Source organism: Zalophus californianus, chromosome 1 (assembly GCF_009762305.2).
Source record: "Zalophus californianus isolate mZalCal1 chromosome 1, mZalCal1.pri.v2, whole genome shotgun sequence".
Classification (NCBI taxonomy): Eukaryota; Metazoa; Chordata; class Mammalia; order Carnivora; family Otariidae; genus Zalophus; species Zalophus californianus.
In genome coordinates, this window is record NC_045595.1 from 84,719,923 (window position 1) to 84,732,281 (window position 12,359).

General features: G+C 33.9%; 1 protein-coding gene across 10 annotated transcripts in view; it reads left to right on the forward strand.

The window, feature by feature from the left end:
• TBC1D5 (TBC1 domain family member 5) overlaps positions 1-12,359 on the forward strand; it is a 579,609-nt gene that overhangs the window by 144,475 nt on the left and 422,775 nt on the right. For 7 of the 10 annotated variants that reach the window (XM_027583569.2, XM_027583568.2, XM_027583572.1 and 4 more), the window contains exon 3: positions 8,128-8,333. The exons of 2 other annotated variants lie outside the window; for them this stretch is intronic. The gene's annotated coding sequence lies outside the window, so the exon portion shown is untranslated. Of the gene's footprint in view, positions 1-8,127; positions 8,334-12,359 lie in introns of those variants that run through there. One more of the 10 variants, XM_027583577.2, reaches the window with a different exon arrangement.

The following is a 12,359-nucleotide window of genomic DNA, read 5'->3' on the forward strand; positions in this document are numbered from 1 at the left end:
ATTAGTAATGTAAATTAATTTACTGCTGTTTTATTAAGTTAGGAGACTGAAAGCACTGATATATGTGGGATCTTCTTGTATTTATATTGTTGGGGTGTTAGTTTCAAACCTACTAAACAAGTAACCTAATGCAAACTTTAAAATTCAGCTGGATTATTTGTACCTGTTAGTACCTCAAAGTGAGATATTAGGTGAATCATAGAGACCACAATTTGGCAGCTTTTAGAAGAGAATACTCAATTGGGGATACTTTTAGGCTCCCAGGAATGTTGTTTAAAACCAAGGAAACTTAGAAAGAAAAAAAAAAAAGGAGTCTCAAGTAGTTAGGCAATTAGTTGTGAGTTTAGAAACATCACCCTAGTAAGCAAATTAAATTCAAATTACTGTTATAAAAGCAAAAATAAAATTGAGATCATTTATTCATTTTTTCTTTTATCCTCAACATACTTTTTGGGGTACAGGATATTGAGGTAGCTGTATATATGAAGTGATATAGTATGTACTTTTTCTCTTAACTTTTTTCTTACCCCTTCTCCTCCCACCTTTTTTAGTCCTCTCACAGCACAAATAATCTGCCTAACTTTTAAGTTAGAATTTACTAAATTTATTTCTCTTCTTTCATTTCTATGTCTAAGTTCCACCATTTTTTTCTGATACTTTTTTGTATCTCAGTCCTCCCTTTCTAAAGCTACTATGCTAGTTTCTCTGTAAGTACTCTATACCACCATTGGAATTATCTTTCTGTAATACTCACTGTGTGCCTGATAATTGATTCAACAATTTTTTTATGCTGCTAATGATCAGCAAAATTAACCAGTTTAGATTTCCTTTATTTCTTTTTGAGAAGGAGCTAATAGGCAGTCAGATCAATAAAGGAAAAGTAGTTTGGTAGTAAAGTAAGTGATGGGAAAGTCATGAGCCACAAATCAGAAAAAAATGTATCTTCAGTAATTGAGTCCTTTGTAGAGCTAACTTATTATCTCTTCTCTTTTTAGTTATAATTAGTTTTGTCCACTTCTGTTTTCTGAGAATTAAAGCTTCCTCAGAATTCTCAAGAATAACTTGAGACAATGACTACTTTCATAGACTTTCCTCCAGTGCAATTAAGTATGGTTTGAGTTTTTCTTTTTGCATAGTGTGAACAAGATAAATTACAGTGTTTATTGGATAAAAGGTGACAGGTAATGTTATAAAAAGACAGCAGATTAAAAAACGGAATCTGAAACAAATGGAATAACATAAGGAGGAGTAGTTAATGAGATGTAGAATAATTTAATTAGCCTGGAACTGAGAATTTAGAATACAAAATAAAATTATGGACAATGCTTAAACTTTCAGCCTGTTTAATCTAAAATAATTTCTTCAAAAGTCTTATTTTCATTTTAGTTACAGGAACATACTTAAAAGAAGGGAATACTTTAATTACAAATATGCTTAGTTCCTTATTGTACTGTGGAGGATGTGTACTTTGAAAAGGCCCATGCCTTATGTCTGCCACAGGAAATGGACAAAGACTAAAAGCTTAAGGGAATTTTTCATCTCATGGAGTCAGGTTGAATCTGCAGCTTTCTTAGGGAAACCACAATTCCTGGAATTTTCTAACTTTCTCAGGGTATTTAGACTAATCTTCAAGATTGGAATGAACCTCAAGTGGTTGAGACTGGTCAGTTTCTTAAGCTAATTTGAACTTTGTGTTTAGAGCTTGATTCTAAATGGAACCAGAATATAGGGAAGAGAGGTTATCTTGTTGGCACTGAGAGAAATAGCAGAAGATACAATCTTTAAATCACAAAAAGTATCTTCTTGCATTGTACATACATTGGTTTCTGTTTTGCCTGGAGCTTCTGGTAGTATAGGTAGTATAGGTAGTATAGGCTCTAACTTGGTACTGACTGTGGTTAGTGAAAATGAATGAGCATGACTATTTGAGAGAAAATAATGTTATATAGTATTTTGAGATGAAGAGTCATTTAGGACGTGAAGATATGGTTTATTATTGGACAGCATGGAAGCATTTCATTTAACATAAAAGCCAGAAAGATTTGTATTGTGTCAGTATTTTGGGGATTGTTGGCTGCATAAAGGTTTATAAAGTTAAGGGAGTTCTTGAACAGACTGAGAAGGTCAGGTAAATTACATTTAATACTGCTTTTAAATTAATGTAGCGTGTTATGGTTAACACCATGTGGACTCTGGGTTCAGATCACATGGGTTCAAATCCCAGCTATATCATTTGTTAATGGTGAGATCTTGAACAAGTTAGTGTGCTAAGGCTCCTCATAGCTGGTTTTTTTGTTTGATTGTTTGTTTTGGAGGGTGTGTGGATAGAGTAGAGGTGAGGAGGCATTAAATGAGATATACTATGTAAATATCAGCACCATTGTATTGTACCGATGTTACTGTTACTGAAGTTCTTTTTCAAGCAACTTTTATTATTTTTAGCTTTCTATTCCCTATCATGGTCCTAATGTAAGTCACAGGATCAAAAACAAAAACTTCAGTGGGTATTTTCTTTGATTCATAAAAATACAAAGAGATACTATGTAATAAACTTTAAATTTTAACTGCCCTTATTTAACTTCACAGATAAGCCTTGAAAGAAAAATATCTATCTTGAAATTTCAAAATTAAAAAAATTAAGTTAACCTTGGATGAAAGTTTGGAGTTTTGGAATTTGTTAGAATCGTTAAGTCACTAGAATTTTGTTAAGGCAGCCCTGACTGAGTATGCCAGTAGATCAAGTTGATGGGAGCTGTTGGAACAGTGACTGGAATGTATGCTTCCATAGTGACAGTGCGGTTTATGTAGAAGGAAAGATAGACATTAATTTTTTTTAATTGATCTGAAGTGTCTGGAAATATGGTAGACATTTTCTTTCCTGAATGCTTCTTTGGTATTAGTGTATGTTAGCATCTGTTAGTGTCATGAGATAGGGTTATATGTGGTCTCTTAATCCATTTTTTGAAAAACTGTTACTGTGTTAGACCCTCTTACATATTTACAAGATTCTTTAATCAAAATATGGGTTTTTTTTGACTCAAGCTTAACTTTTGTGATAAAATTTTCTTTATGAACCATTCATCTCCCTTAAACATTCCTATGTCTTTTGACATATGTATTTCTAGATGACTTCGTTTTAATCATAAGACAAATCTGTATTTAGGAAGATCAGTTTTGATGGAGGCATTTTATGTATAGTTAAAACTGCTTTTGTTTAATCATCCCTCTTTCCATTGGAAAGGACCTTGATAGTAGTTGTTAAAAATATCTGAAATGTTTATATTAAGTTGGATACAATTCATTTTATTTTATTTTTTATTTTTTAGAGGGGGGGGCAGAAGGAGAGGGGGAGAGAGAGAGACTCTTAAGCAGGCTCCATGCCCAGCACAGAGCCTGACGTGGGGCTGAATTTCACAACCCTGAGATCATGACCTGAGCTGAAATCAAGAGTCGGATGCTTAACCAACTGAGCCACCCAGGTGCCCCAAGTTGGGTACAATTTAATTGGGCTAAATGAAGTAATATATATGTTCAACAAATAGTTTAAAAATTATGTGCCTGAAGAATGGAAAGTGGTTGTTGTAGGTAGATACCTTTTAGAAAGCTTGAAGGGTGATCTATTCCACTTCTGTATCAGAATCCTTGATAGGATCTGCTTGGGAATCTCCATTTTAAGAAGTTTCTCAGGTGATTTTTATGCACTGTAAAGTTTTAGAAACACTGCTGAACTCTCCACCTACAGGTTTTAGGATATTGGCTTCTGGCTCTTTTGATGGAAACTACTCTTCCTCCATTAGAGGAAGAACAGGGGTAAGCTGAGGTACTGTTCCTGATGACCTGCTATGCCCTATACTGTGAAATTTTCAAAGCTTTCAGTGTCAGCCTTAGTTTCTGCTCTAAGTCCTCTCTCAACTGGAGCTCCGGTGGTGAAGGAACAAGTCATATGATTGGTGATGCACAACCCAGTAGGCTGTGACAGAGGCTTTTTATGTTTCCTGAAATGTCAGTATTTCGTAGCAACATAAGAATTGCAGGTGAGGAAATGTAAGAGAGCTTAAGTAGTCTTCTGGGGCCAGGATTGAAACCAGACTCTTGACACTATACCTGCTACATTTTTAATGGAAAGAAAATGCTGTGGTTTCAGGTATGCTTGGGTTGGAAACGTGCCTCTGTCACTTACTGGCTTTACTAGCAACTCTGATACTTTCCTAAACTTCAGTGTCCCTATCTGAAACGTAGGCTCAATAATTGTTAAATTCTAAGGTTATTGTGAGGATTAATGACCTGATGCGCGTTTTTAGAGTGCTTCAACATATTTTTAATGGTTCTGATCTCTAGTAGGCATTACGATAAATGATGACTATTATTTAGCAACTTAAGGCAAATATGCCTTATGGAGTTAACCAGTCACAGGCTAAATGAGTTTGTCACATTATGGAGTATATGTCTTTCTGTTCTGAGGTGGTATGATACCTAGAAACGAGGAAGATACAGCATGTGTGTGGGATATTTTTGGGAGGTGGGAAAGCGATGTAGGCATCTTTTTTTTTTCCTACCCATATTCTAATAAATTCTAAATTTGATCCTAGCGCAGACTTTTCTTAAAGCTCCAGACTTTTATAGCTCTAGATGTTTACATTGAACTCCCTAGAAGACATCTCCAATGGGTAATCCCATAATATGTCCTATTCTAACTTGGGCTCTTTCTTCCAACAGCTGATCTTCTTCCAGGTTTCTCTATATCAGTGAATGGAATTGCTATCCAACTTCATCCTCCACAAAATCTAATCTTTCACCAAATTCTTCTGATTGTTTGCTCATAAATCTCTTCTACTTTCTCTTTACCACCATCACTTTAGTCTAAGCTACTGTCATCTCACACTTAACTTCTCCCCTGTACCTTTCTCACTCCTCTACATAATTCAGCCAAATTTGATAAATTTTCAGTGTGAAGTTGATTGTCATACTGTATTTAAAACCCTATAGTTATTTTCCCTTTTTGACTTCTGCCCCATTTTGTTTCACATATATTCCTTCTCTCGCTGTGACTGGCCTGTTACTTCTCTTTCTTGACTCTGAATGTGCTTTTCCCTTAATGCTTTTGGACCTTAGTACTTGCTGTGCCTAGACTATAACATTTCTCATACTTTTCAGATCTTATCTTAAATAGTCTTTCTTTAGGTCTTTGCTGACCTCTGAGCTAAATCAAGTCTCCTATTACAAAGGCTCACCCCTTCCAATATTTTTAATAGCCTTTATCTCTGTTTGCAGTTATATATTTGCATTGTTATTGGATACTCTCTGATTTCCCAAGTAAAATGTAAGTTCTATGAGGGTTGAGAATTTCCGTGTTTACAAAGGCCTAGAACAGTCCTGACAACAGATGAGAAGTAATAAATGACTGACTGAAATATATAATTAGGCAGTTTGATACAAAGTGTTTAATTCTAAAGTGAGGTAAGTGCAGACGGAGTCACAGTGTTGGCATATTAAACATTGGTTTTTAGGAATACTTTAGTATTGTAGCATTTGTTTGATCGGCTTCTAATTTTAGTTTTTCTATTAAAAATAAAGATAAGTAGTGTTTTGAATTAGTACAGATTAAGAGCTTCCAGAAGTTGATTGTACTTGAATGCACTTCAGAATAAAAACTTTCCCCTTTCCTCACGTCTGCACGGGATTTGAAGTTTGAAATTCAGAAACATATAGCTGATTACATACTTCTTGATGCTTACCATATGTAATGTGTTCATGTATGTTAGTTGCCTGAGGCATAACAATTTAAAAATACTACTAAAACTTTTACAAAGACAAGAAATCATAGATTTTATAGCAGGTTTCTCAGATTTTATAAAAATTAAAAAGAAATCAAGAAGATTAATATAATATTGGAATTAAGCTTATATTTGCTTTTTAGTATTTGGACCTTAAGTTACTGTATGACTGTTGTTGGCAGATTGAATGGTTATTGTGGAAACTCTTAAGACTTTAGTATTTTCTTGAAAGTTGGTTTAATACTGTTGTTTACATTTTAAAATTAGTGCTTTCAATAAGATTTTGGTTTCCAACTCTGCTGAATTCTCCCTAGGAGTGCACAACTTCAAAAATAAAGAGGCACAGTCAGCAGAAAAAAGAGGTGGTCTGAGCATTTATGTGTTAAATATGCATGTTAATTAGGAAAAAAATTAGAAAAATATGAAAACAGATGTTACATAAATTATTGCAGTCCCAGGGCAGCAGTAACTTACACACTGACAATAATTTTTATATGTGCAAGTGTATGTCTATTTCTAGATTTCTCAATATTTATGCAATTCCATAGAGAATAACTAGAAAAAGAACCGGTATATCCTTTCAGTGAGACTATGGTAAACATTTTTTCTGCCTACAGATTGCTGAAGAAGTCTAGTTTCATACAGTCTTACTGTACAAATAAACCCTCTGTGTTATCCAGTTCTGCCTTGTAGTCTTTCTTCTCCTTTGGTTTCTGATGGTTATGCCAGTGAGATATTTTATTGGATATATTCTGTTGAAGCAAGAAAGTAAATTACGATCCAAGCAGTATAAGAAATGTAAAATTGACCTGAGTGTAAAGTATGTATTTAGAAACAAAACAAAGTATAACTTTTCAGGACACTGATTATGTTGTCAGTTTTTCTTTGGTTACTGTTCCACACCATGAGGAAATAGCCATCATTCTCTGAATGATACTGGCACAGTAAGTATGACAATATATATTAACTGTTACATAAACACATTTGTCAAGTACACATATCTTGGAATAGTTGAAAGATATTTGAATGTCTTTCATTCTAAAGAGCCATCCATAGAATAAAAATGGTCTGTATTTTTACAAGGGAAAAATGAGAAATAGAGACTTGCTTTATTTTAGTGGTGTAATAATTTTTAGCTCAACCATACAGAAGAAGCATGTGCCTATATTACTGTCCAAGGAGGTGTTGACCGTATTTAGGTGTATTTTGCATGTATATTATATAATTTAAAAATGAGTTGTTGTTAGCTTTTCAGGTAAGACTGAAAGTTAAAATAAGGAAATGCTACATCAGAATGTAATCGTTTTCTTTATCAAACAAAGAAAACATGAATTGTATTCAATACAAGAGCACAGAAGTTTCTGTTAATCTGGCTAGAGATCAATGCCACATTCATTTCTATTCTTTAGAACTCATACCGTATTACTTGGTTTTAATAGCATATGATGCTAAAATGTATTTTAAGTAAGTAATTTCTTTTGAGTCTCACTATGTTTCAGTTATATCTATTATCATAATGTTTTTCAGTTCTGTGTTATTTATGTTTCACATTATGTTACCTAATTACTTTTGTCTTTTTGTACATATGCTGAGCCACCAATAAGTTCAAACAGGTTATAGGGAGTAAATTAATACAGAATGAAATCTAGAGGAAAGTGATGATAATGTTTAGTAATTTATTAAATTAAGAGATTCTTTACTTAAATTAGATAGCTGTTTAAGAAATTCAGTTTTCATTCTTGCAGATTTCATACAGGTTATATCTATGTCAGATATGATTTTTGGAAGAATATTACTAAAGGTGATATTTTTCTCTTTCTTTATGCAGGAAGGCTATGGAAATTTTAAATTCACAAATATTTACTTGTTACACTGCTACATCAGTATTCTAATTTTACATTTTATTAATTCTATGGAATCCTTTTCAATGGAATTTTTTTCCATATTTGTTTTCAAATGTTAAATTTCCAATTTTTTTTAATTTTATGTAATTTCAATACTTGGTATTATTTTCCTATATTAGAATAGTGTGTTCATTATTTGAACACTTTTATGTCATTTCGGTGAAATGAAGTTTAACATGTGATTTGTTTTATATTGAGGTGTTTTGATTTAAAAATTTTTGTATTATAATACTGTTTATTGTAGGTATAATGAAATGATTTCCTTTCTTCCAGTAGTTAAAATAGATGATAGAAAAAGTGATTAGTGAGTAGACTAACAATTATCCTCTAAAAGCCTAAAATAATATGTCATAAATTTTTTCAGCTTTCCTTTTTCATTGTTTGCTTTGGTTTAGGGTTCCTTCTGGGATAGGAATGTTTGAAGCTATTTTATTTATTTATTTTTCTAGGTATTTGCTTTTTTGCCAGCAGCTCAGTTGAGGGAAGACTCAGCTGATCTCTATTTCTTCATTCTTCTTTGCTTCCTATTTGCCAATCAAGACTTGTATTTGGAGAACTGTTTTGTACTGAGTCTGAAGTCATCTTTGACCTGTAACAAGAGCATGCATTTTCAAGTGTCAGTTAGATTTGTGGATCAGTAAAGGTCTCCTGAAAGGTAAGCATATATTTATGCAAAATGTACATTCAAAAATTGGATACCATCAATACCTGCCTTAGTCTCTTTGGGCTACTCTTAACAAAAATATAGTAGACTTGGTGACTTATAAACAACAGAAATTTATTTCTCATAGTTCTGGTGACTGGTAAGTCCAAGATAAAGGTGCCAGTGCTTGATTCATAGACCACCATCTTCTTTATGTGTGTTCACGTGGTAGAAGGAATGAGAAAGTTCTCTGGGGTCCTCTTATAAGGGCACTAATCCCATTCATAAGGGCTCCACCCTCATGACCTAATCACCTCCTAACAGCCTCACTTGAATACCATTACATTGGGAATTAAGATTTGAGCATATGCATTTTGGGGGGACAAAAACATTTATCTGTAACAATATTCTTATATAGTAATGTGTTTTGTAGATTCATGTATAAAAAGTGTGAGTGTGAGAGAGAGAGTGTTTATACATACTGCCATATTTAGATTGTAGGCTTCAGGGAATGATGTTGTTCTCTAATAGTTGCTCAGAGTTCCCTGATCAGTTTCTTTCCACTTTTTATATCTAGTCACCAGTTTCCAATCTTTTCCTAATTGTTTTCCTTCTCATTTAACTGAGCCTTGGGGGGTGGGGGGGGACTTAAGAATGTTTTCCTGCTGGGAGACTTGTAGCACTTTCCCTATAGAATGCTTTTTGAATCCGTATCTGTCTCTTCCCCCTTTGGCACCCGCCTGCCTTCACTGAATTAAAGGAGTAGCAGAAGTAGAATTATTGAATTTGGAATTGAAGATATATCAGATAGGCATTCACATTTTTTTTTAACCACAACCCATTGTAAGAAATAAATTTTACATTCGTGAGCCATTTTCCACAGGTATAAGTATACCAATGAAACTGAAATAAAAGTTGAAATAGTTTTAACCCTGACTGGAATGTGTGCTGTGCTCTATTCTATTCTAATTTTTGATATTTCATTTAATACATGCTCCTTCCTATAACTGAATTTATTTCACTATCTAATAATGGATTGCCTTTGCAGTTTTGAAATCCGTACTTTAGATCACTTTATGTTTGTTCATGATTGACTCAGGAAGTAAATGGAATCAGATAGTTTGTTTTCCATCTCAGTCAAGCTGCCATTTCTCTTGTCTTCTCCATGCTTCTCATCTCTCTCTATATTCACTACAAGCTATCAAATGATGTGGTCAAAGAGCTGAGTAACTACTGGGAAATACCAGAACACTTATCTTGGTTCCTCTATAGTATATGAGAACACAGGTACAAATGGTCAAATCTCAAAATTTGAAAAGGGATAAATCTTTGATAGAATCATCCCTTTATAGTAAAGTGTATATTTCTTTATTCTCCTCTTGCTCGTTCTGTGTAAATTATATGTGCAGGATGTTGTCCTCAAACCATTCCTTGTTTAAAACATTTTTAACTTGTTTTAAGTCCTATATACCAGTTAGAATAACTCAGATCCTTTCCCAAACTGGTCTCTTCTAGTATGCATTCCCATCATATTTAACATTTTTATCCTTTAAAAAATTGCAAGCATTTTTTTTATTATAAAAATTGTGGTAGAATGGTTGGCATATATAGAAAAGTAAAAAGATGATAAAATTTATCCCTAGTCAAATGCAGCAAAAGGAGTTCTAAAAGGGAAGTTCATAATAGTGATAAATGCATACAGTAAGAAAAAAGAAAGAGCTCAAATAAACAACCTAACTATATACCTAAAGGAACTAGAAAAAGAAGAACCAGCTAAACATGAAATTAGAAGAAAGGAAACAACAAAGAACAAAAATAAAGGAAATAGTGACTAAAATGACAAGAGAAGATACCAATGAAACTAAGAGCTGTATTTTTCTTTTTTTTTAATTTAAAAAATTTATTCAGAGAGAGTGCACACGTGCGTGTGAGTGGGGGGAGGTGCAGGAGAGAACCCCCAAACAGACTCCTCACTGAGTGTGGAACCTGATGCAGGGCTTGATCCCACTACTCAAGAGATCACCTGAGCCGAACCAAGAGTTGGATGCCCAACCAACTGAGCCACCCAGGCGCTGCAAGAACTGTTGTTGTTTTTTGTTTTTTGTTTTTTTTTTTCCCAAAACTTTAGCTAGATGTACAAAAACAAGAGGACTCAAAAAAATGAAATTAGAAACTACAGAGGACATTTTACAACTGACAACACAGAAATACAAAGATCATAGGAGACTACCATGAACAATTATACACCAACAAATTAGACAACCCAGAAGAAATTCCTGGAAACATACAACTTACCAAGACTGAATCATGTGAAATAGAAAATTTGAACAGACCAATCACTAGTAAGGAGATTGAATAAGTAATGGAAAACCTCCCAAGAGCATCTTGGGTCCTTCCACAGTTTGGCTGTTGTGAACATTGCTGCTATGAACATTGGGGTGCATGTGCCCTTTCATTTCACTACATCTGTATCTTTGGGGCAAATACCTCGTAGTGCAATTGCTGGGTCGTAGGGTAGCTCTATTTTTAACATCTTGAGGAACCTCCATACTGTTTTTCAGAGTGGCTGTACCAGCTCACAGGCATGTGTTGTGATGAGCACTGGGTGTTATATGCAACTAATGAATCATTGAACACTACATCAAAAACTTACAGTGGCCAATAGAAAGAAAGAAAGAGAGGAAGGGGGGGGAGATGAGGACAGATGAGGGGAGATGAGGGGAGACAAGACCTCCCAAGAAAGAAAAGTCCAGGACCAGATGGCTTAATAGGTGAATTCTACCAAACATTTAAAGTAGAATTATTGCCAGTCCTTTTCACACTCTTCCAAAAAATAGAAGAGGCAATACAGTTGACCCTTAAACAACATGGGTTTGAACTGGTGTGGATCCAGTTATATGTGGGTATTTTTTTTGATATAGTATGGTACTATACATATATTTTATCTTCCTTATGAGCTTCTTAATAACATTTTCTTAGTTCATTGTAAAAATACAGTATCTAATACATATAAAATACAAAATATGTCTTAGTTGACTGTTTATGTTATTGGTAAGGCTTCTAGTCAGTAGTATGTTATTAGTAGTTAAGTGTTTGGGGGGGGGTCACAAGTTATGAATGGATTTTTACTGAATGAAGTGCCAGTGTCTCTAATCTCCACATTGTTTAAGAGTCAACTGTATTTCCAAAGCCATTTTATGAGGCCAGCATTACCCTGACACCAAAACTGGGTAAGGATGCTACAAGAGAAGAAAATTACAGGCCAGCATCCCTGATAAAGACAAATGCAAAAATCATCCACAAACTGAACAGAAATGAATTCAACAGTATCTTAAAAGGGTCAACTACCATGATCAAGTGGGATTTGTTCTAGGGAATCAAGGATGGTTCAACATCCACAAGTTAGTCAACGTGATATGCCACTTAATAAAATGAAGGATAAAAATCATATGATAATCTCAACAGATGCAGAAAAAGCATTTGACAAAGTTCAACATTTTTTGTGATAAAAACTGACAACAAAATGGGTATAGAAGGAATATACTTCAACATGATAGGGCAATATATGACAAGTCCACAGCTTACATCATGCTGAATGTTGTAAAGCTTAAAGCCTATCTTCTAAGATCAGGAATAAGACAGGAATGCCCAAACTTGCCTTTTTTTTTTTTCCCCTTCCCAGGACCTAACTGTTCTTTATGTGGACTACTCATCAGAGTTATTTTTGTAGTGAGCAATTATGATGAAGGAGGTAATGTTCCCTATATACAAAGAGCGGATCTCACCATTTTTATTTGACCTAGAACTGGAAATCATGGTGAGAGCAATCAGGCAAGAAAAAGAAATAAAAAGCATTTACATCAGAAAGGAAGGTGTAAAACTGTATTTGCAGAGATATTTATAGAAAACCTTAAAGACTTCTGAAAAAAAAAAAAAACTGTTAGAACTAATAAATGAATTCAGTAAAATTGCAGGATAAAAAATCAATATACAAAAATGTGTTGTATTTCTATAAACTAGCAATGAACTATCAGAAAG